At 36.8% G+C, this 13,360-nt stretch overlaps 1 pseudogene; it reads right to left on the bottom strand.

Moving 5' to 3' along the window:
- The window catches only part of LOC148773360 (protocadherin-11 X-linked pseudogene), a 183,380-nt pseudogene that overhangs the window by 90,765 nt on the left and 79,255 nt on the right, over positions 1-13,360 (bottom strand).

The raw sequence follows: 13,360 nt of genomic DNA, 5'->3' as shown, positions 1-13,360 counted from the left end.
ACAAATTAAAACCACAATGAGATACCAATCCACACCTATCAAAACGTTTATCATAGAAAAGACAACAAACAACAAATGTTCCTCAGGATGTGGAGAAAAAGGAAGCCTCCTATGTTGTTGGTGGGAGTGTAAATTGATGCAACTACTCAGGAAAAGAGTATGGAGATTCTTCAAAAAATTAAAAATAGAACTACCATATGATAGAACAATTTTGTCTCTGAGTATTTGGCCAAAGAAAATGAAAACACTAATTCAGAAAGATATAGCACACCAATGTTGACTACAGCATTTATCATGATAGCCAAGGTATGAGATCAAACTAAGTGTCCATCCTTAGAAGAATGGATAAAGAAGATGTAATTTTATGTATGTGTGTGTGTGTGTGTGTGTGTATATATATATACATGGAATATTGTTCAGCCATAATAAATGAAGTCTTGTGTTGACAACATAGATATCGATCTAGAGGGTACATGCTAAGTGAAATAAGTCAGACAATGAAAGACAAATACTATATGATAGGAGGAATCTAAAAAGCAAAACAGACTAATAGATACAGACAATAAACGTGTGGTTAAAAGAAGTTAGGGGTCTAGGCTGTTGAAATAAGTGAAGAGAATTAAGAGGTAAAAACCTCAGTTACAAAATACATTAAGTCATAGGAATATACAGAATGTGGAACATGGTCAGTAAAACTGCAATAACTTTGTTTGGGGACAGATGGCTCCTATATTTATGGTGTTGACCAATACATATTGTATGCAAATTCAAATCACTCTGTAGTACACCTGAAACTAAAAAAAGTTGAAGATCAACTATATTTCAATAAGTCAATCAAATATTGAGTGGTACACCTTAAACCTGATTTTACTAAATGACAATTACCCTCTCCACACATTAAACATTTGAAATTTTCTGATCTTTAGGCTTATATTTTGACTTCATTCAATATTACTTTAATGACCATAGTAATGCTTGCAGTATTATCTAGTAACCTGTGAAACAGCTCCCTGAAAAATGTTTACTTTTTCTGTGATGTTATGAACAAGCATTTCAAATAGATTATGTTTTATGGTGTTAGCTCTGTCATTTTTTAAAAGGACTACTTCTGATAGCATTCTGAAAAATAAGGGAAAGATGGCTGAAAGCAAAACTTGACATTGCAGTGTTAATTTTAGTTCACATTCCAGAAGACACTAGTTTTAAGAGAAATTGACTTAGGGATGTTCATCATAATATCACAGATTTGACAAGATCAGCAAGTGTCATTGTGAATGCTGATGATAAGATGTCAGAAGCTAGATAAAAGAATAAAAATAAATGAAAGTAGATGAAGGAACTGAGCTCTTCTCTAAAGATATTTTATAGTGATGCAGATTATTTCATTTAGCATGATGCTCTCTAGATTAATTGTGTTTGCTGAAGGAAACCAGATTGTTCTTTTCTGAAAAAGAGAATTTGGTTTTAATCACCATTTTACATATATCAAAGCTATTGGCACTAGATACAAATAGAATTAAGAGTTTTAATGTAATTCCTGTACTACCAAAATGACATTTTAAAAAATTCTAAAAATCTTGCAAGCAATTCACTGTATACAGTAGTGATGAAGTAGAATATTTTTGCAGAATGTAGTGTAGATTTTTTCTCACTTACAGATGGAACTGATCAAACTATGTAGCAATGAGAGAATCACTTTAATACCAAGAAAAAACTCATTTAGAATTAAAATGATCAGCTATTGTTTTTTATAAAGGTAACTGTGTATCTTCTAAAAGCCTTGATAGGGAAAAAAGTAACACTGATAGGTAAATTCTTATGATAATATACAGATAAATAACCAGAAACATCTAAATGATAAGGTGGGGAGGGGGGAAGAAATGAAGGAAAGGAGGGAGAGAGAGAGAAAAAAAGAGAGAGGTTTGCATTCACATTTCTTGAAATTACAACTTAATCTTTGTTTAGAGACTCTTAATGGGCAGTAGAATCTGCATTTAAAAAGTGTTGTGCTTTTTTTTTGTACAAATAATGAATATTGCCTTAACATTAAAAAAAATCTGTTGCTATTTCACCATATTTTATTTTATAACCAATAATTTTTATGACTGTTTTCTCACCTTTTATGTCACTTTCTAAGTAGTTTATCAAAGAATTGACTGTTATGTATGGAGACATCTATCATTAAATTTTAATGTGCTAGTCAAATCACCCTGATGCTACTCTAATTCACAGACAGAGTTAACAAGTCTTGATGGGAATTTATGTTGAATTTCTGGTGGTAATTTTGCTTTCTAACAGAACTATACAGAAGGTAGTTCTTTTCCCCTAGGTTCTCCTAAAGGTACAATAAATATGTCCACTCTGAGGAGGAAAATTGTTTTCCACCTGCAGTAGTGAGCAACGTTAGTGCTCCAAGGAGGACAATAAGACACTGTGCTGAGGCGCATTGTGAGGAGACAAGAAAAAGAGCAGCAGCTCTATTTTTGCAATTCAGACAACATGCCCTTGTAATATAGTAATTAAATGTTTATTAAATAAATGGAGTCTGTGTGCTCCTGAAACTGTAGATTGGATATTAAGGAAAATTCAGCTAAAGGTCACTGGTAGATATTCTTTATTTTTTAAGAGAAAAGCAATATAACTTATGTAAATGGAGGGTAGTGATAAGATAATTGTGGGACTTGAAATACTGCAAGGAAATATAAAATTCATTCAGATATCTGCACATTTTACACAGTTCATAAACTTGGCTTCTTTTCTCCACTTAACTATAGGTATTAGTGTATAGTAACTTAATTTAGTGGAGAAGGAAATGGCAACTTAATTTAGACTAACATAATGTCTGTAATTTGGCAAAGAGGAAAATGGGGAATTGGCATTACCTTACTTTTTTCCTTGAATGACATACTCTAACAATTCTTTCCTAATTGTCTGCTATCTACTCTCAAAATAAGAGTTGATAACAAAGAAAATAAAACTGGTAGTGATTCATGTAGAATTTTTATTGAAAAGCAAAAGCTTTCATGCATATGTGGACATCAGAATTTTCTGAGATTTCTCTTTCACATATATTGAGGGAAGAAAATACTTGGGCTTTAAAGCAATGCAGTCTTCTCTACTACTGTATAGTTTCTCATTATAGAGTTGTTCCAGTCAGATTCTGGTATCCAGATACTAATCTGTTCAATAATCTTTATTTCAGGTTTTCTTTGTTCCACAACCAAATAAATGTGTGATGTTAGGTACTTCACATCCTCACTAGGACTCAGTTTTCTCATCTATAAGATAAACTATGTGAACTCCCTGATCCTCAAAGTTCTTTCAGACAAAAAGTTATTTTCCTTTTGTCATTTTTTAAAAAGAGGTAAGAAAGCTTTCCAATTGTTTAAGGCTCAGTCGGCCACAGCTTCCCAGATGGCTCAGTGGTAAAGAATCTGCCTGTCAAGCAGAAGATGCAGGAGACCCTGGCTCAATCCCTGGGTCAGGAACATCGCCTGGAGGAGGGCATGTCAACCAATTCCAGTATTCTTGCCTGGAGAATCCCATGGACAGAGAAACCTGGTGGACTATAGTCCATGGGGTCACAAAAGATTTCAACAGGACTGAGCATGTACGCACACACATAATACCTTGACTATATATTCAGCAATTTGCTACTGGGTACATACTTTTAATTTTTTAAATTAATTAATTTATTTATGGGGCTTTGCAGGTGGCAATAGTGGTAAAGAACCCACTTGCCAATGCAGGAGATGTAAGAGAGGCGGGTTCAACTCCTGGGTCAGGAAGATTCCCTGGAAGTGGCATGGCGACTCACTCCAGTATTCTTGCCTAGAGAATTCCATGAACGGAGAAACCTGGAGGGCTACAGTTCAGAGGAACTCAAAGAGTCAGACATGACTAAAGAGACTTAGCGCACACACACACACATTTATTTATGGCTGTACTAGGTCTTCGTTGCTGTGCACAGGCTTTCTCTGGTTGCAACAATTTTGGACTACTCTTTAATTGCAGTGTGCGGTGGCTTCTCTTGTTGCAGAGCATGGGCTGTAAGTTCCTGAGCTTCTCTAGTTGTGGCTCCTGGCCTTCAGTAGTTGTGGCATGGGCTTAATTGCCTTGCTGCATATTGAATCTTCCAAGACTAGGGATAGGACCCATGTCCCTTGAATTGGTAGGCTGATTCTTAACCACTGGACCACCAGAGAAGTCCGGGAACATAAATTTAAAATAAAAGAGCAGATCATTGTCAACAGTGCCTGAGGCTTAGTGATAATACCTCTTCTACTCCCCATCTTATAATTTTGGAGAAAGAGATTATAGAGAAAATATTATTGACTTAAAATGTATGAGATGAGATGTCATCATGCCTGTAAACTCACACTACTGGTTAAAGTCAATGATTCTAAAAATTGCAATTTTACAAATCTCTTTATTTGATAGAGTAATTATCTCCTACTTGGTATGATATTATTCATCTTGGGAACAAATTTTGAGAAAGTCCCTAAATTAAAATTGCTCTGGCAAAAAATTGAATATATGCTAAAACAGATCATCACATACTCCTGTGGTGGTTACAATCCTCATATGCTTATCATTATGACTTTTCCCTGCACTCTATTCCAGGAAATATATTAAAAGTTATTATGGCTTTTTTAGTCCAGCTCACCATACAGAACCATGATTTTGGACAATAGGACCTCTCCAATAATGTTATTAAAAATGTTATATTACGAACTATTGCTTCTGTCTACTTCTAGGAGTCATGCAACATGGGTGCAAGTATTAGGAAGAGATAGGTGCCAGTATACTTTGCCTAGATCTTGAGAAATGTAAGTATGGATTAAATAAATTGCAGGAGCCTGGGTTATTGGTAATACACACCATCTAAATTAATTTTAAAATTTTCATTTTAAAAATTTTCCTTTAAAAAATTATTTCCATTATTAATTTACATCAATACATTTTCTTCATTAAAGGCATTTCTAGAACTTGATGTTCAGGAGAGTTTTGATTACATCAGGCCTTTAATTATGATGAGTCTAAGAAAATCTAATTATTTTAGATAATGTGTCCAACTTTCTGAACTAAAATAAAATCATATGACGGCATTAAATGTTAAGATATTGCCAATGGTAATTGTTCAAATAAGATAAGGAACAAATAAGGTAAGCCAAAATAAAATAAAAGCAAAAAAAAAAAAAAAGGAAGAAAACAAAATAGTCCTGTGCCCAATTCTCAGTGTACTTCCTTGGCTAATTATGTTTAACATAACTTCAACAGCTCTTCTAGTTCCACTATTTCAAGAAAACAGAGCGGGGAGGAAGATGGTGGAGGAATAGGATGGGAAAACCACTTTCTCCCCTACAAATTCATCCAAAGAGCATTTGAAAGCTGAGTAACTTCCACAAAACAACTTCTGAATGCCAGCAGAGGACATCAGGTACCCAGAAAAGCAGCCCATTGTATTCGAAAGGAGATAGGAAATAATGTAAAAGATAAAAAGAGGGACAAAAGAGGTAGGGACAGAGATCCGTCCTGAGAAGGGAGGCTTGAAAAAGCAAGAAGTTTCCAAACAAGAGAAAACACTCATTGGCGAGTTTGTGGAGAGCCTTGGAACCTCAGAGGGCAACATAACTGGGAGGAAAAAGAAATAAATAATTAAAACCCACAGATTACCTGCACAACGGTAACTTCCAGTGAAGAAGCAGTGCAGATGCCCACATCCCACACTAGCAAGTGGGAGCTGGTCACGGAGGCGTGGGCTGCGCTGCTTAGAGTAAGGACAGGGCCTGAATGCCCCAAGAGCAATCTGAGGGAGCTAACTTGAGATACCAAAGCAGACTGTGGGATAGCTACCCTGTGAAAAGGCGAAAAGCCCTAACCTAAGACACCACCAGACCCGATCAAAGAACAAAGACTGAGCAGAGCTAGCCGGCTGTGGATGGCCCAATCCCCACCGAGACAGACAGGGGAGGGCAGCCAGAGCTGGAAGAGGGCAATTGCGGCCCTAGAGAGGCATCCGATACCAAACTGCAAGTAGGTTTCTTTGCTAACCAAGACTTCTTGGGTTTCTGGCCGGTCGACATCTGCCTGAGAAGGTTTGCTCGTTGTACACCCAGAAAACCGAGCAGCAGGGACCAGGGAGGTGATAAGTCACAGCGACCGTGACTGCCAAACACCTGGTCACCTGAGCTGCTCGAACCGGGGAAGGCACAAAACTCAGGTCCAACCAAGTCTGTGCCTTTGTGGAGTACCCGAGTACTTGAACCTGAACAGCTTAGACCTGGGGCGTGCATGCAACTCAGTGCTGGCCTTAAACAGTTACTGGCAGAGAAACCTAGAGCCTAAGCAGTATAAACAGGGAAAGCACACACGCCCTGAGTGGGGGCAAACACAGTGTGGCGGAAACATTGCAAGCATTCCCCACAGATGTCAATGATATTTGTTTGCAGCGTTCCTTTCTCCCCACAGCACGGCTGAACAAGTGACCATAAAAAAGTGTCCACCACGGCCCCCTTTTGTCAGATCAGAAATTAGACACTGAAGAGACCAGCAAACAGAAGAAGCTAAAACAGAAGGAACCGCCTTGGGAGTGACAGAGAAGTCTTGAGGCTACTGCAAGAATAATACTGAGAAGCAGAGGCAGAGGCTTAAGTCCAAATCCTGAGAATACCAGAGAACTCCTGACTCCAGGGAACATTAATCAATAGAAGCTCATCAAATGCCTCCATACTTACACTGAAACCAAGCACCACCCAAAGGTCAACAAATTCCAGAGCAAGACATACCATGCAAATTCTCCAGGAACACAGAAGCATAGCCCTGAACTTCAATATACAGGCTGCCTAAAGTCACTCCAAATCCATTGACATCTAATAACTGATTATTGGATGCTTCATTGCACTCCAGAGAGAAGAAATCCAGCTCCACCCACCAGAACACCGACACAAGCTTCCCTAACCAGGGAACCTTGAAAAGTCACCCGTTCAACCCCACCCGGAGTGAGGAAACTCCACAATTAGGAGAACTCCACAAACTGCCAGAAGATGGAAAGGCCTCCCCAAACACAGCAATGTAAGCAAGACGAAGAGGCAGAGAAATACCCAGCAAGAAAAGGAACAGGATAAATGCCCACCAAACCAAACAAAAGAGGAAGAGATAGGGAACCTACCTGATAAAGAATTCCAAATAATGATAGTGAAAATAATCCAAAATCTTGAAAACAAATTGGAGTTACAGATAAATAACCTGGAGACAAGGATTGAGAAGATGCAAGAAAGGTTTAACAAGGATCTAGAAGAAATAAAAAAGACTCAATATACAATGAATAATGCAATAGATGAGATAAAAAACACTCTGGAGTGAACCAACAGTAGAATAATGGAGGCAGAAGACAAGATAAGCGAGCTAGAAGATAGAATGTTAGAAATAAATGAAACAGAGAGGAAAAAATAAAAACGAATTAAAAGAAAATAGGACAATCTCAGAGACCTCTGGGACAATGTTAAATGCCCCAACGTTCAAATAATAGGAGTCCCAGAAGAAGAAGACAAAAAGAAATACCATGAAAAAATACTTGAGGAGATAATAGTTGAAAACTTCTCTAAAATGGGGAAGAAAATAATTACCCAAGTCCAAGAATCCCAGAGAATCCCAAACAGTTAAACCCAAGGCGAAATACCCCAAGACACATATTAATCAAATTAACAAAGATCAAACACAAAGAACAAATATTAAAAGCAGCAAGGGAAAAGCAACAAATAACACAAAAGAGGATCCCCATAAGAATAAGAGCTGATCTTTCAATAGAAATTGGTCAGGTCAGAAAGGAATGGCAGGGCATACATAAAGTGTTGAAAGAAAATAACCTACAGTCCAGATTACTGTACCCAGCAAGGATCTCATTCAAATATGAAGGAGAAATCAAAAGCTTTCTAGAAAAGCAAAAGCTGAGAGAATTCAACATCACCAAACCAACTCTCCAACAAATGCTAAAAGACCTTCTCTAGACAGGAAACACAGAAAGGGTGTATAAACTCAAACCCAAAACAATATAGTAAATGGCAATGAGATCATACTTATCAATAATTACCTTAAATGTAAATGCGTTGAATGCCCCAAGCAAAAGACAAAGACTGGCTGAATGGATACAAAAACAATACCCCTATATATGTGTCCACAAGAGACCCACCTCGAAAAGAGGGACACATACAGAATGACAGTGAAGGGTTGGAAGAAGATATTCCACACAAATAGAAAGGTAATACTCATATCAGATAAAATAGACTTTAAAACAAAGGCTGTGTAAAGAGACAAAGGAAGACACTACATAATGTTCAAAGGATAAATCCAAGAAGAAGATGTAGCAATTTAAATGTATATGCACCCAACATAGGAGCATCACAATATGTAAGAAAATGCTAACAAGAATAAAAGGGGGAATTAACAACAACACAATAAAAGTGGGAAATTTTGATACCCCACTCACACCTATGGATAGATCAAAAAACAGAAAATTAACAAGGAAACACAAACGTTAAATGACACAGTAGACCAGTTAGACCTAATTGATAACTATACAACATTTCACCCCAAAAAAATGAATTTCAACTTTCTCTCAAGTGCACATGGAACCTTCTCCAGAATAGACCACATACTGGGCCATAAATCTAGCCTTCGTAAATTCAAAAAAACTGAAATGATTCCAAGCATCTTTTCTGACCACAATGCAGTAAGATTGGGTCTCAATTACAGAAGAAAAAATCCTAAAAATTCCAACATATAGAGGCTGAACAACACGCTTCTGAATAAGGAACAAATCATAGAAGAAATCAAAAAAGAAATCAAAATATGCATAGAAACGAAAGAAAATGAAAACACAACAATGCAAAACCTCTGAGACACTGTAAAAGCAGTGATAAGGGGAAGGTTCAGAGCAATACAGGCATACCTCAAGAAACAAGAAAAAAGCCAACTAAAGAACCTAACTCTACAAGTAAAGCAACTAGAAAAGGAAGAAATGCAGAACCCAGGGTTAGTAGAAGGAAAGAAATCTTAAAAATTAGGGCAGAAATAAATGCAAAATAAACAAAACAGACCACAACAAAAATAAAAAAAGCCAAAATCTGGTTCTTTGAGAGGGTAAATAAAATTGAAAAATCACTAGCCAGACTCATCAAGAAACAAAGGGAGGAAAACGAAATCAATAAAATTAGAAATGAAACGGGAGAGATCACAACAGACAACACAGAAATACATAGGATCATAAGAGACTACTATCAGCAACTATATGCCAAAAAAATGGACAACTTGGAAGAAATGGACAAATTCTTAGAAAGTTACAACTTTCCAAAACTGAACCAGGAAGAAATAGAAAATGTTAACAGACCCATCACAAGCATGGAAATTGAAACTATAATCAGAAATCTTCAAGCAAACAAAAGCCCAGGTCCAGATGACTTCACAGCTGAATTCTACAAAAAATTTAGCGAAAAACTAACAGCTATCCTACTCAAACTCTTCCAGAAAATTGCAGAGGAAGATAAACTTCCAGACTTATTCAATAAGGCCACCATCACACTAATCCCAAAACCCGGTAAAGATCCCACAAAAAAAGAAAACTACAGGCCAATATCACTGATGAGCATAGATGCAAAAATCCTGAACAAAATTCTAGCAATCAGACTCCAACAACACATTAAAAAGATCATACACCACGACCAAGTGCGCTTTATCCCAGGAATGCAAGGATTCTTCAATACCCGCAAATCAATCAACAAAATATACCACATTAATAAAATGAAGAATAAAAACCATATGATTATCTCAATAGATGCAGAGAAAACCTTTGACAAAATTCAACATCCATTTATGATAAAAACCCTCCAGAAGGCGGGAATAGAAGGAACATCCCTCAAGATAATAAAAGCAATATATGACAAACCCACAGCAAACATTATCCTCAATGGTGAAAAACTGAAAGCATTTCCCTTAAAGTCAGGAACAATACAAGGGTGCTCACTCTCACCACCACTATTTAACAGAGTTTTGGAAGTTTTGGCCACACCAATCAGAGCAGAAAAAGACATAAAAGAACACAAATTAGAAAAGAAGTAAAATGCTCACTGTTTTCAGAAGACATGATCCTCTACAAAGAAAACCCTAAAGACTCCACCAGAAAATTATTAGAGCTAATCAATGAATTTAGTAAAGTTGAAGGATATAAAACCAACACACATAAATCCCTTGCATTCCTATACAGAAATAATGAGAAAATAGAAAGAGAAATTAAGGAAACAATTCCATTCACCATTGCAATGAAAAAAATAAAATACTTAAGAATATATCTACCTAAAGAGAAAAAAGACCTATATATAGAAAGCTATAAAATTCTGGTGAAAGAAATCAAAGAGGACACTAACAGATGGAGAAATATACCGTGTTCGTGGATTGGAAGAATAAATAATGTAAAAATGAGTATACTACCCATAGTAATTTATCGATTCAATGCATTCCTTATCAAGCTACCAATTGTATTTTTACTGAACTAGAACAATTAAATTCACAATTTGTATGGAAATAAAAAAAACCTAGAATAGCCAAAGCAATCTTGAGAAAGAAAAGTGGAACTGGGGGAATCAACCTGCCGGAATTCAGGCTCTACTACAAAGCCACAGTCATCAAGACAGTATGGTACTAGCATAAAGACAGAAATATAAATCAATGGAACAAAACAGAAAGCCCAGAGATAAATCCTGCCCCTATGGACACCTTATCTTTGACAAAGGAGGCAAGAATATTCAATGGAGAAAATGTCTTTAACAAGTGGTGCTGGGAAAACTGGCCAACCACTTGTAAAAGAATGAAACTAGAACACTCCTTAACACCATACACAAAAATAAACTCAAAATGGATTAAAGATCTAAATGTAAGACCAGAAACTATAAAACTCCTAGAGGAGAACATAGGCAAAACACTCTCCGACATAAATCACAGCAGGATCCTCCATGACCCACCTCTCAGAATACTGGAAATAAAAGCAAAAATAAACAAATGGAACCTAATTAAAATTAAAAGTTTGTGCACAGTAAAGGAAACTATAAGCAAGGTGAAAAGATAGCCTTCAAAATGGGAGAAAATAATAACAAATGAAGCAACTGACAAAGGATTAATCTCAAAAATATGCAAGCAACTCCTGCAGCTCAATTCCAGAAAAATAAACAACCCAATCAAAAAATGGGCCAAAGAACTAGACAGACATTTCTTCAAAGAAGACATACATATGGCTAACAACACATGAAAAGATGCTCAACATCACTCATAATCAGAGAAATGCAAATCAAAACCATAATGAGGTACCATTTCACACCAGTCAGAATCGCTGCTATCCAAGAGGCCACAAGCAATAAATGTTGGAGAGGGTGTGGAGAAGAGGGAACCCTCTGACCCTGTTGGTGGGAATGCAAGCTAATACAGCCACTACGGAAAACAGTGTGTAGATTCCTTAAAAAAGTGGAAGTAAAACTCCATAGGACCCAGAAATCCCACTCCTGGGCATACACACCGAGGAAACAAGAATTGAAAGAGACACACATACTCCAATGTTCATCGTAGCACTGTTTATAATAGCCAGGGCATGGAAGTAACCTAGATGTCCATCAGCAGATGAATGGATAAGAAAGCAGTGGTACGTATACACAATGGAATATTACTCAGCCATTAAAAAGAATACATTTGAATCAGTTCTAATGAGGTGGATGAAACTATATAGCCTATTATACAGACTGAAGTAAGCCAGAAATAAAAACACTAATACAGTATACTAACGCATATATTTGGAATTTAGAAAGATGGTAACGATAACCCTGTATGTGAGACAGCAAAAGAGACACAGATGTATAGAACAGTCTTTTGGACTCTGTGGGAGAGGGCAAAGGTTGGATGATTTGCGAGAATGACATTGGAACTTGTATATTATTATATGTGAAACGAATCGCCAGTCCAGGTTCGATGCATGATACAGGATACTCTTGGCTGGTGCAGTGTGATTAGCTAGAGGAATGATATGTGGAGAGAGGTGGGAGGGGGGTTCAAGATAAGGAACACACGTACACCCGGGGGAGATTCATGTCAATGTATGACAAAACCAATACAATTTTGTAAAACATGTAGCCTCCAATGAAAATAATTTTTTTTTTTAAAAGAAAACATATCAAGGACAAAGTATTTTGCTGTATTCTTTGTCAAGCACAGGTAATAATCTTCTCTTTTACTTTTCAAGGGCTGTGTTCTTCATAAAACTTATTTTGGAAGAGAAGATAGTTTTATTTTCTCCAGTCCTAACTTGTACAACCAGGAAAAAAGCTAAAATCCTAAAATGATACATTCTTTCAAGTCATTTTGCTATCCTACTTAAACAGTATATGTGAAAATGTGGAATATACAGTGCATGTGTTCTCAGTTGCTCAGTAGTGTCTGACACTTTGCAACCCATGGATTGCAGCCTATGAGGCTCCTCTTTCCAGGGGATTTCCCAGGTAAAAATACTGGAGTGTGTTGCCACTTTCTTCTCCAGGGATTCTTCCGAAGCCATGGATCAAACCTGCATCTCCTGCATTGGCAGGTGGATTCTTTACCACTGATCCATATCATGTCCAATAATAAAAATTCAATAATGAATTTGTACCTGCCTAATACTGAAGTTTTTGCTCCCATTATACATGGAGTCCACAGTAAGGAAGGAATGTAACAACTGCCCTATGCTGACCCCTCAAACCCACCAGATTTATCCTAGAGGGAAATGAAATTGATAGAGACTGATGTGTTATTTTTTTCTTCCCTTACCTTCTTTTCTTCTTTATTTCCTTCATTCTACGCTCTATTCACAATTGAACCTATGTTACTTACAATTTTATTTTAATCTTAGATATCAATATTCTATTTATCTTTCACATATTAGGAAAATAAGATTGGCTTTTGATGACTTTCTTAGATGCCTTAAACACAACAAAATATCTTTGAGAGTATGTATATGGGCAAATATTATTTTTTTTAACTTCCAAATAATGACCCTGATACTGATCTCATGAATTCATATGACAGCTCATAGACTATTTGGAAATTTTTTTTAAAAAATAATTCATTACTTTCTGATTAGTAGGGATTATTGGGAAATAAAGGATTAAAAAAGCAGTCTCAGTTCAGTTCAGTTCAGTCGCTCAGTTTTGTCCGACCCTTTGCGACCCCAAGAATTACAGCATGCCAGGCCTCCCTGTCCGTCATCAACACCCGGAGTTCACTCAAACTCATATTCATCGAGTCGGTGATGCCATCCAGCCATCTCATTCTCTGTTGTCCCCGT

The sequence above is a fragment of the Moschus berezovskii genome, chromosome X (genome assembly GCF_049115385.1).
Source record: "Moschus berezovskii isolate FMDL1 chromosome X, NW_MosBer_1.0, whole genome shotgun sequence".
Taxonomy (NCBI): domain Eukaryota; kingdom Metazoa; phylum Chordata; class Mammalia; order Artiodactyla; family Moschidae; genus Moschus; species Moschus berezovskii.
This window is presented reverse-complemented; position numbering and strand designations above follow the sequence as displayed.